Source organism: Coloeus monedula, assembly GCF_965178545.1.
Source record: "Coloeus monedula genome assembly, chromosome: 15".
Classification (NCBI taxonomy): Eukaryota; Metazoa; Chordata; class Aves; order Passeriformes; family Corvidae; genus Coloeus; species Coloeus monedula.
This window is the reverse complement of record NC_138795.1, coordinates 15061347-15076621: the sequence shown is the minus strand read 5'-3', so window position 1 is coordinate 15076621 and position 15275 is coordinate 15061347. Positions and strand designations below refer to the sequence as shown.

The following is a 15275-nucleotide window of genomic DNA, read 5'->3' as shown; positions in this document are numbered from 1 at the left end:
CATAGGCTGTTAAAGCAGCAGCACGTACTGAAAAAAAGGTTTTGACAGTGAAATCTGACTCTAACAGGGAAGCAGCACATTAGATTTAGAGCGCTATCATTGTAAGGTAAATCCAATATTACCCTGAACTTGGTATCTGAGCAGATAATTTGCTTATTACTAATAGTTACTCGTTCACTTAAAGACCTTTTCTAGAATAGGTTTTCACTATAGGAACTGCTATAAAGCTTTCCTGTCACCCGAAAGTAATTCTGCAAAGCTGAGTGTCAGTACTCGTGAAAGCACATAATTCAGAGCCGAAATGGAGGGGGGTGGGAAGAGCACGCGACCCCTCCAAAATTCAAACCCTCGTCATCTGCCGTGAGTTAATGCGAGAGCAGCCCTGACCCAGTGCACAGCTCCCTACAGCAGGGAAGGCCTGCCCAGGCTGCTGCAGAGCTTGCCCTTAAATTACATGGGATGAAACAGCAAATGGTAGGTGGATAAAATAAGCACCTGCCTCAGACACTCCTGGCACCTGGAGACTCAGCAGAGTCACGACATTGCCTTGGGCTGCCGAGAGGAGGAAGAACAGCGGGGGCTGGATAGGCAGCCCTGTGCCACACAACACAGGGGTCTGAACACATCTGGTAATACACAGGATTGTTCCCAGGGACTGGATGTACCTCGTACTGATGCTCAAAGGACTTCTGCCCTCAGAAGCTCAGCCTTCTGAGGGACCTGGTGGTAGCTGTGTCTGTCACAGCTGAGCTGCCCTCTGTCCCCGCAGCTGGGACCCTGATGTTGATCAGATAGTATGTGTTGCTCATATTGAGCTAGCAGAAGGTTTCTGCAGAGTTTTTTATCTGGTAACTTATCAAGTGTATTGTTTGAATTCTGTAGTAATAGCACTTTTCAGGAAAAGTAATGTGTTACCACTATAAAATTTTACTTGTCTGTCAGATTGGTGAAAGAAAAGAAGAAAGGAAAAAAAAAAAAAGAACTCCTCTAAAACCGGCTTTCTTTTTTTTTTGATGAACTGATTTTCTGTATCTGCAGAGGGTGAATCAGTCCTCCACTGACAGCAGACAGAGCTATAACTTTCACTAAATAGGCTGGACAATAAATGGAGCCCTTTTTTGCAATATACTGAGTTCTGCAGGCTCTGCAGAAGTTGCTGGGAATGCTTTCCTTCTCCCCAGGATGTAGTAAATGCTGAATTAGTTTATTTACCTTTCTGTTTTAACTGGTTACTTCTATGCCAGTTATTTGTGGGTGGGAGAAGATGAGGATATATAAAATAGATCATAATCAGTTCTTTAGCGCATTTTTAATTTTCAGTACAGACACACTGCTACAGGAAAAGAATCAACATTAATTCTAAAAGATGAGAAAACAAATTGATAGTATCTATTTCTAAACTTATTTTTCTTGCAGTCACAAAATGTGAGTTTTATACTTCTAGCCTAATCTGAATTTTTTTCTTCAAAGAAAGTCTGAGAATTTAATCTCTATATCAAAATAAATTTGCTAAATGCCCCAGAGAATATCATATCTTCAGTTGTAAAACAGTCAAAAATGTTAAAATTGAAAACGATCTGAACCATCAAAGAACATTAACAGGTAAAACCAAATTTCAACATTTCAAACCCACTGTGTATTTTATGCAGATATATTTTAACATATAATGCAATATGTAGAAAATATTTAAGGATTCTTGCAAAAAAAAAAAAAGTAATTATGTTTGAACAGTTTGCAAGAGCACCAAATAATGTATTTCTTCTTTATCTTACTGAAATCTTGTGACCTTTCTGATATTCAGTGTTCCCATTCCTGCACTTTTCTCCTCACACACACCCTGTCTACAGACTTCTAAATTTTGTCTGTAACTCGGGGCACAGCCTTGCTCAAAAAAATAAACTAAGAATACTTTCTTTAGAAACACTTTAGTTTCTGGATTGCACGTTTCATCCACCTTGAGCTCCTCAAGAAACATGACTGCAAGGAGCTTGGTGATTCAGTAGCTATAGGAAGAGAAGGAATTTTTGTGCAGTTATCCTTCAAAATGCAGAGCACGCCATGGTCCGTGTGACTTATTTCTTCTTATCCACAAGTTGTTTTCATTTGCTATTCTCATTTTCTTGTTTTGTGTTATAAATATGTTCCTGTACCAACAAATAGCACAGAGGTAGAGATGAAAACAAGACTGAAATTTGTGCCTAATTTGAGTACTTGGTGTGGTGCAAGGAGTTGTGAACTTCAGCTGCAGCTTGGAGCAGCCCAAGGCGCCGACTGCAGCTCCCAACGCAAACGGGCTCTCAGTCACTTCTGTGTTTAGGAGCCTCTGTGTTTCAATGCCACGAAAAGTGTCACTGATTTTATGGTCTGACCCAATGCAGGTGCCGAGTACTACTGCTGACTCTGAGTTTTGGGTTAAAAGATGCAAAAATGTTGAGTATAAAGTGCTTTGGTGCCTTCTCTTGATTGTCTTTGCCTGTGCAGCAAGTCGAAAATAATGTCTGGGAAATGACCAGCAGAACTGATGGGCTTAAACTTCATGTCCTGGTATTTCTGCACTGGGGCTGGCTTTGTTCATTCTTGTCTCAGATTTTCTGTGCAGATTCCCATGAAGGGTTTGGTTTCTACCTGTTGATAAAATAGGAAATTTTTCTTGTTGACAAATTCCTGTGTCCGCTTTTTATAAGACGGTAAAACACATTTCAGTGGGTTTGGTCTTGCAGTCCAAGACATAGAAAGGTGTGTGCAACAACTGAAACAGCAATAAAATGCAAAATGGGCATGTATTCATAAATGAGTGGCAAAAGTTATTAACTGTCTTATGACTTGTTGGCATAGAAATGCGCAGGAAAGTTGAAGAAAATTGGTGTAAAACCTTCGCTAACTAAAGATTTTTGAGTAGGAGAAGGTTTTCTGCTCTGCTTAGTTTTTACTTATGTCCTGTGGCAATATCTGGCAATAACAGTATTATTGAGAAATATCTATTACTGTAGCCACAAGTATGATTAAAGGTTATAAAAAAAACTCGAAAGAAAACCAAACCAAAAACCCAGAATAGTTTGCAAAATGATTAGCCAGTATTCCTTATGGTGTGTGACAATAGTTTATATGGCGTGTTTGTATAGTTTATAGGTTAGAAATTAGTCCATAGTTTTATTTCCAGATGCCCAAAATTATGAAGGATAGGAGGTAAAAAACTTCTAAGGCTCAGAATTCCACCTCCAGTCTCTTAGGATAGATGAGTAAAAGAAATTATCTTCAAGATGGTTCAACAAGCTCAAACTGGAAAAACTAGTAATATTGACTGCCTGAGCATACTATTGTCATTAGACTGGAAGGGCTGAAGCATTTTTCTCAGTAAGAAACAGAACTCGGTTTAACAAAAAGCCCATTAATCTATTTGTCATTGTTTTGTCTCTCTGGGGTAACTGGAAAACTGTGTGGTGGCATGGGAGTTGTACCATGTAGACAGCACAGAAAGAATTATGAGTCAATGTTGACAACTTAGGTGGAGTATTTTCCTTTTTTTTATATTGTAAAAGCTGTTTTTCCTCCTGCTTTATAATGATAGCCAGAGGGTCCAGAGCTTGAACACATTCTGTTCGTTGCATAAGATTTTATCATACCAAGAGCTAATCCTAGGAGGTCTGTGGGTAGTATTCTGTTAAAGAAGGCAAAGGAGTTCTTGCAGTACAGAGCTAGTACAGAATGATTTGGGGGTTTGTTTGTTGTTAGCCACATTAATTGTAGGTCTTTCATATAATATGTCTGAGTCTGAAAATCCTCCCTCCTGAGTTTCACCTGCTTTTGGAGTGAAGGAGCGCTGGCTCTGCCGTTGAGTCCATAGCCTCAGACTACGCGCTCAGGGACTCACCATTCCACTTTGGGTGCCTTAGTGTGAAAAATCATGCCAATTCATCCACAAGTACTAAGAAAAAGGTGCAAGTATAGTCATCCAAATATCTGTGACTTCAGTTCCAAATGAGTCCTAAATATATTACAAATATTTTTTCTTCTGATTGCAAAATGTCATAAAGGTAAAGAAAAATGCACCACCCTTCCTTTCCCAAAATCTTAAAGCAATAGGAGAAATTTAAATTGTTCTGTCAGTATTTGTATGCAGAACCTTTTCTCCCCAAATATTTCTGCCACACTCTTCTTCCTGCTCCATGACAAAACCACAGAGTTACAAGGGCTGTGCCGGTGTTTTCGAGCTCCGATTCAGCCCCGAGCCGTGTCTGGCGGGACGCAGCTGGTCTGTCACACCCTGCAGCCCCAGTTCTGTGCATCGTCTGCCACACCCAGCCATTGCAAGCATTTTACCAGTGGGTAAAAATCGGGATTATTCCTGCTTTCCTTGTTTGGATTCAATGTGTTCCTGTTATAAACAATTCTTTCATAAAAGGTTTGGTCTGTACAGTTTCTAAGGGAGATGTCATGGATGAGTGTGCTTATAATGCACACTGCCTTTTGTCATAGCAAACTTTTAAGAACTTTCTGAACATGAATCAATATTTTGTGCTACAGCCAGGATTTAATTGTTTCTAGGGTTGCCTCTGTGTGCTGAACACTCAGTTATATAGTCAGTTTTACTTATTTGCAAAATGCTATTCTGGGCATGTCTTAACTAGATAGAAGATTTTTATTTGCTTTCACAACCTGGAGAGACAGGGAGCGAAAGTCATGACATAATTCTAAATATATGAGATGTCATTGCTTAATGAAAGCCTGAAAATGCCACACAAATGTGATTTCCTCCTCTATTTTGCTGGAAATTATGATCGGTTGAGGCAATCAGGATCAAATTTGAACTCTGTAAATTATGTTCCTACAACTGATACCAAAATGCCGAAATATAATAATGAAAATGAGAATTCTTTGTCAAATGATGTGCATAGCTAGTTTACTTATACTTGAGTGAAAAATAAATTATTGCAGGTTTTGGTTTATATTTTGTTTAGGTTTTGGGGTTTTTTTGGGGGTTTGTGTTGTTGGTTTGACTGGGGTTGTTTTTTTTACCCAAGGGTGTATATTAGCTCAAATGTATGTAAATTAATAAAAGTAGTTTAAAATCTTTACTTGTTTTATCAGTCAACATGTAAAAATTGCACACGTAATAAAAAGTAAATGTAAGGGAGTAACCATTGGCAGTGTATGAGTAATTGAAGTATGTACCTGCTTGGTGAAATTGAAAAACGAGGAGTTTGGCATTTCTAAGAGTATCTGCCGTTTTCTATGTTGAACTTGTCTCTCAGACAATCAGGTTATGCCAGAGGAAGGACAACAGTTGGTTTGGCAATACAGAAATGGTGTGTGCAGAGTACAGAGGTGTCACTAGGCAAGTGGGAATTTCAGTTTCTCTTTGTTATTTATTAGACTGTCCCTTAGCTTCTACTCTTCCCATTCTTCCTGCCTCCTGTGTCACTGTCGGTCTGTAAAGGAAGGAGAAATGCTCCTGAGGAACCTGGCTGTGGTTACTACAAGGTTTCAGTTACATAAATCAGAGATAAGATTAACTACAGAAATGCCTTTTTTTGGGTGAACTTTTAGAAAGTGGAGTGCCCCCCTCAGTGGAGGGGGAAAGGAGATGCATAATCAGCATAACGAGTTGATGGAGGGAAGATGGGGTGCTTACATGGTTGCTTGATAAGAAATGTTTTTATTTGCTGATGCATGTCCATGGGAGATCTGGTGTCCCTGCTCAAGATGTGGAAAGGAAATCTGAGATAACCTCTGTTGTACAGCAGATTACAAATGGGAGGTTGGAAGTACAGCATGGTGAAAGGAACACTATCCAGATGGCACCATGGTGACAGGCTTTATATCAAAGACCAGCCGAGATAAAATAAGAGTGGCTAAGAGAGGGTCTCTGAAAATCACTGATGCCTGTTACAGATGTAATGTAACTCTCTCTTTATGGGGAGAATATATTTGCATAAATTCATTGATCAATGATTTTGCTAATCCTGCTGTATTCCAGGCATGTCCTTGCAAATTGATGAACATTTCTATCAGTCCTTGGTCCAGATGCTTAATTATGTTACATATTTAGAAAAGATGGATTTTTCCCTTCCTGGAGCATATGTAGTAGTTGAATGCTGTGCTCATTCTCCTTCCCTGCCCCATTAGGTTGGAAGGTTTTTTCCCTTTAAGAATAGCCTGGAGCCTTGCAGGCTGCAGAACTTATCAAGATAAGAGCAGTGCCAGGTTAGAATTATTAGTTTCATGAATCACTGACCAGTATGCTTTTTGAGGAAGCCCAGCTTTATGGGTTGTGTCATTTAAGCCCTTCATTGGTGCTGCAGTCTCTGCTCCGAGAGATTCCAAAGTCAAAACTCCAGGAGAGACAGGATTTCTGGCAAACCTTCTCTCCCATGATATTAATTGTTTCATTTGCATGCTCTGCTCATCTTGTGACCTGCCCTCCCTCCCCTTTGACTAATATAGTTTCTTCGTCAGTAATATAAAAGATGTAGAACAAGCATTTTGACTGTTGAAAGTCAAATGAATGTGAACGACTTCATCCAGAGGACACTCAGATGTGTATTTAATGCTGATGTGCAGCTCAACACCTTAACCAAGAGCTGAGCTGAGGACTAGGATGGGAATAAAACTCCTTGCTGATGAAGTTGAGGTGATGACACAGTTCTGACGGCACATGACAAGTTCAAGGTAGATGAGCAGCCATTCTGTGGCGTACTTTGCAGTTCACTCTTTCTATGACTCCCCAAAGCAGCAGGATGACGATACTCCGGTAGCTGGATGTGGTTCTGTTGGCATCAATACAGCTCCGTGGCTGGGGGGAGGCTGCATGTGTGCACACCACAGGTTCCTTTGATATCACTGTCAAATATCCCAGGATGGCCTCAGCCCTCCTGTGATGCTGCTGGGGGTCCAGAGCTGGTGGTGTATGTGGGTACTCCTGCTTCCTCTGGGCTCAGTCACAACAGTGAAAAATGATCATTTCAAAAAACGTTTCAAAACACGTAACTGTTCCCTTCATTTTTTCTGTGTCCAACTAAAGGCATTGTTTGTGACCAATAGGGGGGTAGATGGTTTGTCTTTCTTAGAGGTTGCTTTTGTCCCTCTGCTGTGCTAAGTACAACATAGACAAAAGCTCTGAGCTGTAGCCAGTCTTTATTCAAGGGAGGGCTCAGAAGCCTGGAAAGAGAGAGTAAAACTGTGATGGGAGCTCTGTATACCAGGATTGAGCTCCCAATTCAAGCAAGATGTCTGATACTTTACCTTAAACTGTAGCTGCAGGGACCGGGGTACTGTGCATTACATATTACTGGTATTGTCCAATATTTTTAGCTAGGACAATAATATTGTGCCTGTAATAAATTAGAAATCAAATCAGAAATATGTAGATAGCTTGGAAGTGCTTGGAAGTGAAGTAGATAACTCTATCTGCACCTGAAAAAAAAAGCATTGGTAAAAACTGCATCTGATCTAAAGATCAAATAGGGTCTTTTTTCTTGCTGTTCAAAAGGTTATGCCTATAATGTAGGTATGTATGTGTGCAAGTATATGTGATGATGAGAGCATTTTTAAATTAAGGTTAAATCAAGAAAAATAATTTTTAAAACTTAAAAGAAAGCAATAAGATTAATATAAATTAGATTTTATTTACTTAGCTTATCTAGTCCTGGGTTTAGGAAAAAAGAAAATTTAAGAGCTGCTTTAAGGATGGAAATATAAAATAATGTTGAAGTCATTTGAAGACAAATAATCACAATTTCTATGTTAATTAAGTTATCATAAATGAAGCAATTTCTTGTTAACTGGTTCAATATTTTTGAAGCAGAATTACATTTCTTATGTTTCTATTTTGGGGTGAATAATCTGAATGCATTGTTTTTAGTCTTTACGAGCAATGGATGACCATGCTTGGGACATCTGCACATCCTTAGAAACAAATCTAAAAATGCTGTAAGGCCACCCAGAAACCTTTGTTATGATGTACCGTGTTGCTCTAGTGCTTTAGAGATACCTGAGAAAACAGCTTGGTCAGTTGGAAAAGCATCAATGGCTACATAAAGCCATTGAAGGAAACGATGTTATTCAGTTGTTCCATTAAGTTTTTAAAATTGCTTGTATCCCTCTTGTCTTCTCAGCACCAGGTGGGGTGAGGCTTCTTGGTCTGCAAGCACCAGACTGTTGCTCAGTTTATTTGAGGGTAAAGAGAAGAGAACACTGTGGAAGCCAGGCTGATGGCTGTGCTGGAGGGCTGAAGCAGCACAGACCGGGCAAGGTCTCCGTTCACCACTAGAACCTTAGGTTGTGTCTGACACCAGAGAAGGTGTTGTTGGGAGAAGGGAGTGTGGGGAAGCAGCCCTGGTTCATGGCTTTCAGCGCTGGACTTGGCTGCTGCGATCGATAAATTGCCGCAATGCAGCATCTCTGCGACGGCGCCTTGGAGGCCGCGAGAAGCCCCCGTTGGTGCAGGAGGCGGTTGCGGGCTGGGCGGGCTCTGGGGAGGGGGAGCCCACGCCGCAGCACCCGCGCTTCCTACTGGCTCCTTGGGCAATTCCAGTGGTGTCTTAAAAGGGTTGGGTCCATCTCATCTGCGAGACATCCCATCTTCCCGTCCGCGGGAAGGGCGTTAGAAGCCAGGTGAGGCACTCCAGCCAGTCCTCAGACCGAAACGGGTAGGACAGACCCTCCACAATGGCAGGTATATTTTATTTTTGGTGCATGCAGATATTACAGAGAAACAGCCATGTGTGAAGAACTGTTGATTCCTTTTATTTAACTACTGCTCGCGCTTGTAGAATATTCCTGAACAGATCATGGGTGCGTCGAATTTTTTCTGTGTATATTTTATTTTGCGATTTTTCTCTCTGTGGACTGGAGGCAAATGAAACACTGTGAGTATTTGCTATTCAGATTGTTACGGTTTCTTAGCTGTATTGCATGAATATAAGCAGGTATTGCTGCTTCTTATGGGCAGGTGGAGTTTGGGAGTAACATAAAAATTGGAAAGATAGGCATTTTTAAACGTACTGACCTTTTTCTTGTGTGATACACACAAGCACTGTCTAATGCCTTATTAAAATAAAATCCTGATGGAAAGCAGATCCCTTTCCAGCTTCACCAAGAAACATATAATTGCCCTTGTCTAGAAACTACGTCTAGTCTTTGTTCTTTCAAAGCATTTCTTTCCTCTATGAATGTAAGTTTTCTTTAATAGCTGTTCATACATGCAAGTGTAAATTCACAGAATGCATGTATCACACATCCCCTATTTCATTCATGTGGATTTATATTAGCCTGAATATTAGCATTAATTTCCAGCATGGACGAATTGCAGATAGGGGCAACAGATATTGTTAGAATATAAAATTATTCCGCAAATACCTTCCCAGTCTCTTGCACTTTGGGGAGGCAATTTTGGTAGTTAAGGTGAAGTGTTCTCTCTTTAAAAGATTTGTTTGTTTTCCTTCCTCTGTTGTCCAAAGCCAGGAATTACCTGTGTGATTCTGTGCCGCACCATGCCCATTGTCCTCTTGCTGGAGCCATGGAAGATCTCTTCCTGCTGCTCTCTCCCAGTGGCAATGCCAATGGCCCTGGGAACTGAGGGGCAGCTGAGACACTGAAATCAGAGTGGCTGCTCTGGCCAGAGCAATAAGGGGCATTATTTTGCCTTCAGGACCTGCTAGTTCTGCTGTTGGGGGAAAATTGAACCCAGGGATTCTGGCAGCCCTCTCTCTGTGGATTCCCATTGCTGCCTCTTACAAGGCATTGGTAAAACCTTTTACACCGACACTTGGCTAAACTGCCAGTGCCGTGTCACTCATGGGGTTGGTGGCTCGTCCCTCTTTGTTCCCAGCAGGCAGCGCGGGCCCCGCAAGCTCCCGCAGTCGCTCAGGCGCTGCCGCATTGCGGCATTGAGGTGGCCACGGGCTGGCACAGTGACCATCCCAAGGAGACTGAATATTGCCACAGAGCCCTGACAATGGGTGCAGAAGTCCATTTTTGTCACTTTCTCTACCTCAGAAAAGACAACTAATTTCTCTCTGCCACTTGGAATGGCTTTCCTGTAGTTGATGTGTTACTTGGAGGAGTATGAAAGGTGGTGTTCATTGTGAGGGGAAGGCTGTCAGAACAGAGGCTTTTACCATAAAGCTGTAGCATTAAGGCTGCAGTGTGCTCAGGACAAGACAAATTAAAACATGGCTTTGAACAATGATACTGTTCCTTTCTGATCCAATGTTAATCAATTTCTTCAGAAGGTCTTTTGGTGAAGTCCTGTAAGAAAATAGTAGCGCTCAGCTGACTGAATGCTGAAACATTTTACCTTGGAAATCGCCATCATTAAAAGCCATGAACCTGAACAAATGACCAAAGTTGCTCGCTCTTTTCAAATTTTGGAGTTGAACCGTGTTAATTTGAATTGGATTGTGTTTGTAAGGCTGCTTCAGCTTCAGAAAGGACTAACCCAAAACAACAGTTTAGGCAGGGACCTGAGAAACTGTTTTATTTTGCTGAGGAGCTGATGCATCAAACTTAAGGTTTGTATAATCTGACTTCATGTTGTTGATTCTGTTTCATCTTTTCCATAAATTCACTCTGGTAGGCTTTCAGACCTCTGTATGCATTGAGAACCCAGTCCTGTTTCCACTGGTTTTGTCAGGAGCAGCAAAGAATCCGTAAACCACAGTACCTGGTATGCGTGCAGTTGGGTGACACCAAGAGCCATGTTTGGTATGAGAGTATAATGTAAAAAAAAGAACCAAAGCCATCTCTACTTAACAGTGAATTTATATGAAAGTAAAATAATTGTATTTTAGGTTTATTGTATTAATTCATTGAACAAGAGATTTTCAAATGAATCCACAAAATAAAATTTAGGGGAGTTTAAATGGAATGCAATTATATTTTTGATTGCTGTGGCTCCTGCATAAATCTGTGCCTAAATAAATGGATTGCAGGGACTAGATTCATTCCCTGCTGAAATCAGCCATGGGATTTGCTCTGGCTTCAGCAGGCATTGGTCTGTGTATTATAAGAATTGGACTTGTTCCCAGTGGTTCTAGGCAATAATATCAGCCTCGTAATTTGGTACCATAGAGAAACATCAAAACCACCCTAACAATGCAAAACATTTACTCAGTGTTCACAGAAATATTTTATTTCTCTGAATCAAAATTCTGGATGTACTTAGGACTTAGAGCCACAGCAGGCATTCCCAATACAGTGTACTGAAAAACGTGTAGCCTTTGGGCAAAGACCTTAGAAAATTTCTTCATTCAAAAAAAAAAAAAATTAAGCCAATGTTTCATTTGCTGTTTTTGAGTTTAGAAGAATAGCTGATTGGAGAATCCTTCATTCAAAAATATAGCAGCGCAGAATAATTTCAGCCTGCATTCTCTTGTCTTTGCACCAATGCTTTTATATTTTAATTCAGGCTGAATGGAATTTGTATTTTCTGCCTAGAATTAAAGTGCCATGTAAAAGATTGAAAAGCTGATTGAAACTTCTCTAAAAAGCTTTTTCAACTCTCACTGGGCATAGATGTTAGAATTGGGAGATGCAACTAGTACATGTATTTTATACAGCTGATAGAGGTGATTTGATTGTGTGGGAAAATAGCAGTGTCTTTCTGTACACAGAAAGAGCAACTTCCTTTAGGGGAAGCAATAAGGTATTTCATGTAAGACCATGTGAGTGATATTTTTGATTTAACATCTAACGACGTACACAATCTAAATTGTACCACTTTGTCTGTATAACCTTTATTATGTTTTATTTTACCTTGTTCTGTTCTCTACTTCATCTTGTTTTGGAATATTTTATTTACTTGGGTATTGGCATAAGTAAGTAAATTCAGGCATAACAATATGTATGTGCATGTCTAACATAAATTCAGGGCTAAAGGTAACACCAGAAAGGTTTGGCCATATGTCACTGAAATCCTTAATTTTGCTCATGCTTGTTTAAATACAAAGTAAAACCTTTGATGTGCTGGCCCATATGATTTTTTTCTGGCCTCTTGCCCTTTTCCAGTGATTCCTAATCCCAATCTCTTCAGTTTGCCCAGCATTTTCTCGCTGCAGTCCTCTCTTTCCCCTGCTCTTAGCCTCAGCTCCTGAGCTGGTCAGTTGCAGAGACTCCAGCCAAGGCACAGCTAGACTCTAGGGAGAATTAAGGCAGCAATTACAGGACTTAAGTTAATATGTGCTAAAGTTGTGCTGTGGGCAAACGTGATCATCCTGGTTCTTGCCAGGTGACAAAACAGGAGTTTTAAACACAGAGTCTGTTACTATAATAACTCAGTTTCCCTAAAGCTTGATGTCTTTGAAAGGAATCTCACTCCTTCAAGGGGAAAAAATGTCTGCTCTAAACATCTGGCCTTTATAATAAGCTTAAATAGTTAAAATCTGACAGTTATATGCAAATTAAAATTAGCCACAGAATGGGAAGAACAAGGCAATTGTAGCAATAAACACTGTTGGCAGTTTTGTGCATAATTCTCTGCTAAGCTTATTTACTTTATTTTTTCCATACATTTCTAAAAGGAAGATTTTCTTTCCTCTGTATCCTTGAGATAGTCATATTTCTGATGTCAGCTTCCCAAGTTAACGATGCTGGAGCCTCTCACGTTGCTGTGTTGAGAACATTTGTGAACACATTGTCAAAAGACTAATACTAGAACAAAAACCACAAATTGGCAACCAGTTATTTTTATTTCAGTGGGTTCTTCGTGTCACCTGGAGACTATTTAGACCATTATTTGCCTGGGGTAACATTGAGTTTAAAAATAGCACTTGTCTTGTGCCAACTCATTTTAAAGTTGGGTACAAATATTGAGACAAACCCCCAGCTGTTATTGCTTGTGCTGCTAATTTGAGGTGTCAGCTCAGAGCTCTGCTGCTCTATGTCAGTGAATAAGACCCCTTGTGAGATCATTATGTTTTCTAACAGTGCCGAGTAACGGATTAATCAGTGCAGCATCAGTTGCTTTCATTATCTGCCCACATGGTAGTTGTGGGCTTTCGCTTAAACAGTCTGTGGTGAGATCAAGGAATTGAGTACAAGAGGCACTCGGGACTCACCACAGCTCAGAAGAGATGCAGTTGAGTTTTGGACGTTGCCTAACGAGCAAACCTTGGATGCCTTGAAAGTCGAAGGTGACTACACTCAGTGCTGAGGGATGGAGTGCCAAAGCCACTTTGCTTTTTCATCAGAGGCCATCAGAAACAGTAAATACTTAATTCAATGCAACTTCCTCCTGACTTGTGTGAAAAAGAGCTCTTTACAGCTATTGGAAATAATAGCTTCTTTTGCCCTGCAATCTGAAAGTTAATTACAAACATTAATTATGGCAGCGTATAAAATTAAAGTCTTGGGTTTATTACTAAATATAGATTTAGATTCACTTTTTGGAATTGCAGCTGTTAGTTATATTGGGTGCTGTGTGAGGGCTGGAGGGGGTCAGAAGTTGTCATCCACTGTCCCTCCCAGGGGCAGGCCCATTGAATCCAATGCCATTCCTGACAGGGATTCATTTAGTATTTTATTACAGGCCTCCCTGCTGATGGCTGCACGCTCTGTTCTTATTGTAAGAAACATTTTCCCTATATATAATGAAAGTCCCTCTGTGAAATTTAAGCCTGTTACTGCTTTTCTTAACCCTTGTGTGAATGTAAGGAACAGAGGATGTATTCCCTTTGCAATGGTATTTTATGTAGTTCAATGGAGGTTTAAAAGTAAGTGATATGAATCTGCTAACACAGAGGTCTAAGGTACTGGCACTCTTAGTGCTAAATTATGCTGCTGATGCAGTCTCCCAAACTGATGTTTTGTCTCTGTGTTTCAGACAGACCCTTAGATCCTTCTCTTTATGTGCATAAATACTGATGGTGATGTCTGATCTTGCACAGGCTCAACAGTTTCAGTACACAGGGGAAAGATTCCTTCACTCTTATTTACCAACACTACACACACAGACACACCCCAAAGCTCTGAGGTCTCGGAGAAGTCGTGTTTCTGGCACTGCCAGGACAGAGTAGTGTTGTCTTCTGAGCTCCACTGGCAACTTAGGCAGAGCTGTTCAGCCTTTTTTTTTTTTTTGCATCACTTCACCCATTTCTGAGTAGAAGTAACATTATCAAAAAAACTATTAACATGAGAGGCTTAATTATGCTTGGAGATGCCTTGGTTAAGTCTGAATAAATTTCCTGGTCTCATTTATGGGATGTATAGTTACACTGGGGATAGGAGCTGGGAGCCATGGCAGTTGTGGGAGAAGCAGCAATTGGGGAGTATGACAGTAATTCACTCCTGGGAACGTTACCAGCCTGCAGACACACCATTTGTAGCTATCCATTGCATGCACACGGATAATAATCTTGCATTAGGCCCAATTACATGGTGTTACGGACACACAGCGCGGGGATTACGCACACAGCCAAGAGCACCCCGTGACTGAGCAGTGGGGTAATTGAAGGAGACAGAAGGAAATGTTAGTTGTTAGTGCTACCAGTGCTGCATGGTCTGGTACAGCTCTGCCCCACCAGCCTTGTCCCTTTTGCTTTGCTGCTCTGTATCAGCATCTCACTTTCAAAACCCAGGTTTATCACAGAGGGAGGTAACCCAGCACCACCCTTTCACAATGTGTCAAGAGAGTTTTGAGTGGGAAAAGGAACTGAACATCGTTGTTTAACTTAGAGTGAAGCCCACAGACACATGGAAGCCTGTGCTGCCAAAGAAGGGCTGCAAGTTTGCAGGATTCCTGATATCAAATCCTGTGTATTGGAAGCCCGTAAAGAATCTACAGTGCCCAAAAATAAAAGGCATTGAAACGCAGCAATAATCTAGTACATGCAGATCTCTTTCTTCATTTACCTATCAGTAAATGGGTCTGAGTATTTCTTTCTAACTGAGAATTTTGCAAATGCTGTGATGTCCCATGGTCAACCAAATGTGACACAAAAGCAGGCTGGTGTGGATCAAAAACCTGAATGGCCAGCACAGCAGGCCTCTAGTAGCTATGGGAGATGCTTATTAAGCCTTGGGTGGGGAAAAGTGTTTTCTCCATTTGAATTAAGTTTGCATTAAAATTTCTCAGTTTGCTTAGCTGTTTTGCTATTCAGCTGCAGAAGTGGAATAGGAAAGGAAACCAGACTGTTACTGACAAGTAACAAAAGGCATCTTCAGCATCCAACAGGTTCTCCCCTGCCCCTTTCATTTGAATCTGTTCAAAATCAGGTTGAAAACAAGAAATATCACTGTGGCTGTTGTACTGTACAATTATGAAAATGCCTTGTACTTAG

General features: G+C 40.7%; 1 protein-coding gene across 1 annotated transcript in view; it reads left to right on the top strand.

Moving 5' to 3' along the window:
* Positions 1 to 15275, top strand: part of SLIT3 (slit guidance ligand 3) — a gene marked incomplete at both ends in the record, with an annotated part of 466119 nt that overhangs the window by 263787 nt on the left and 187057 nt on the right. The window lies entirely within an intron of this gene.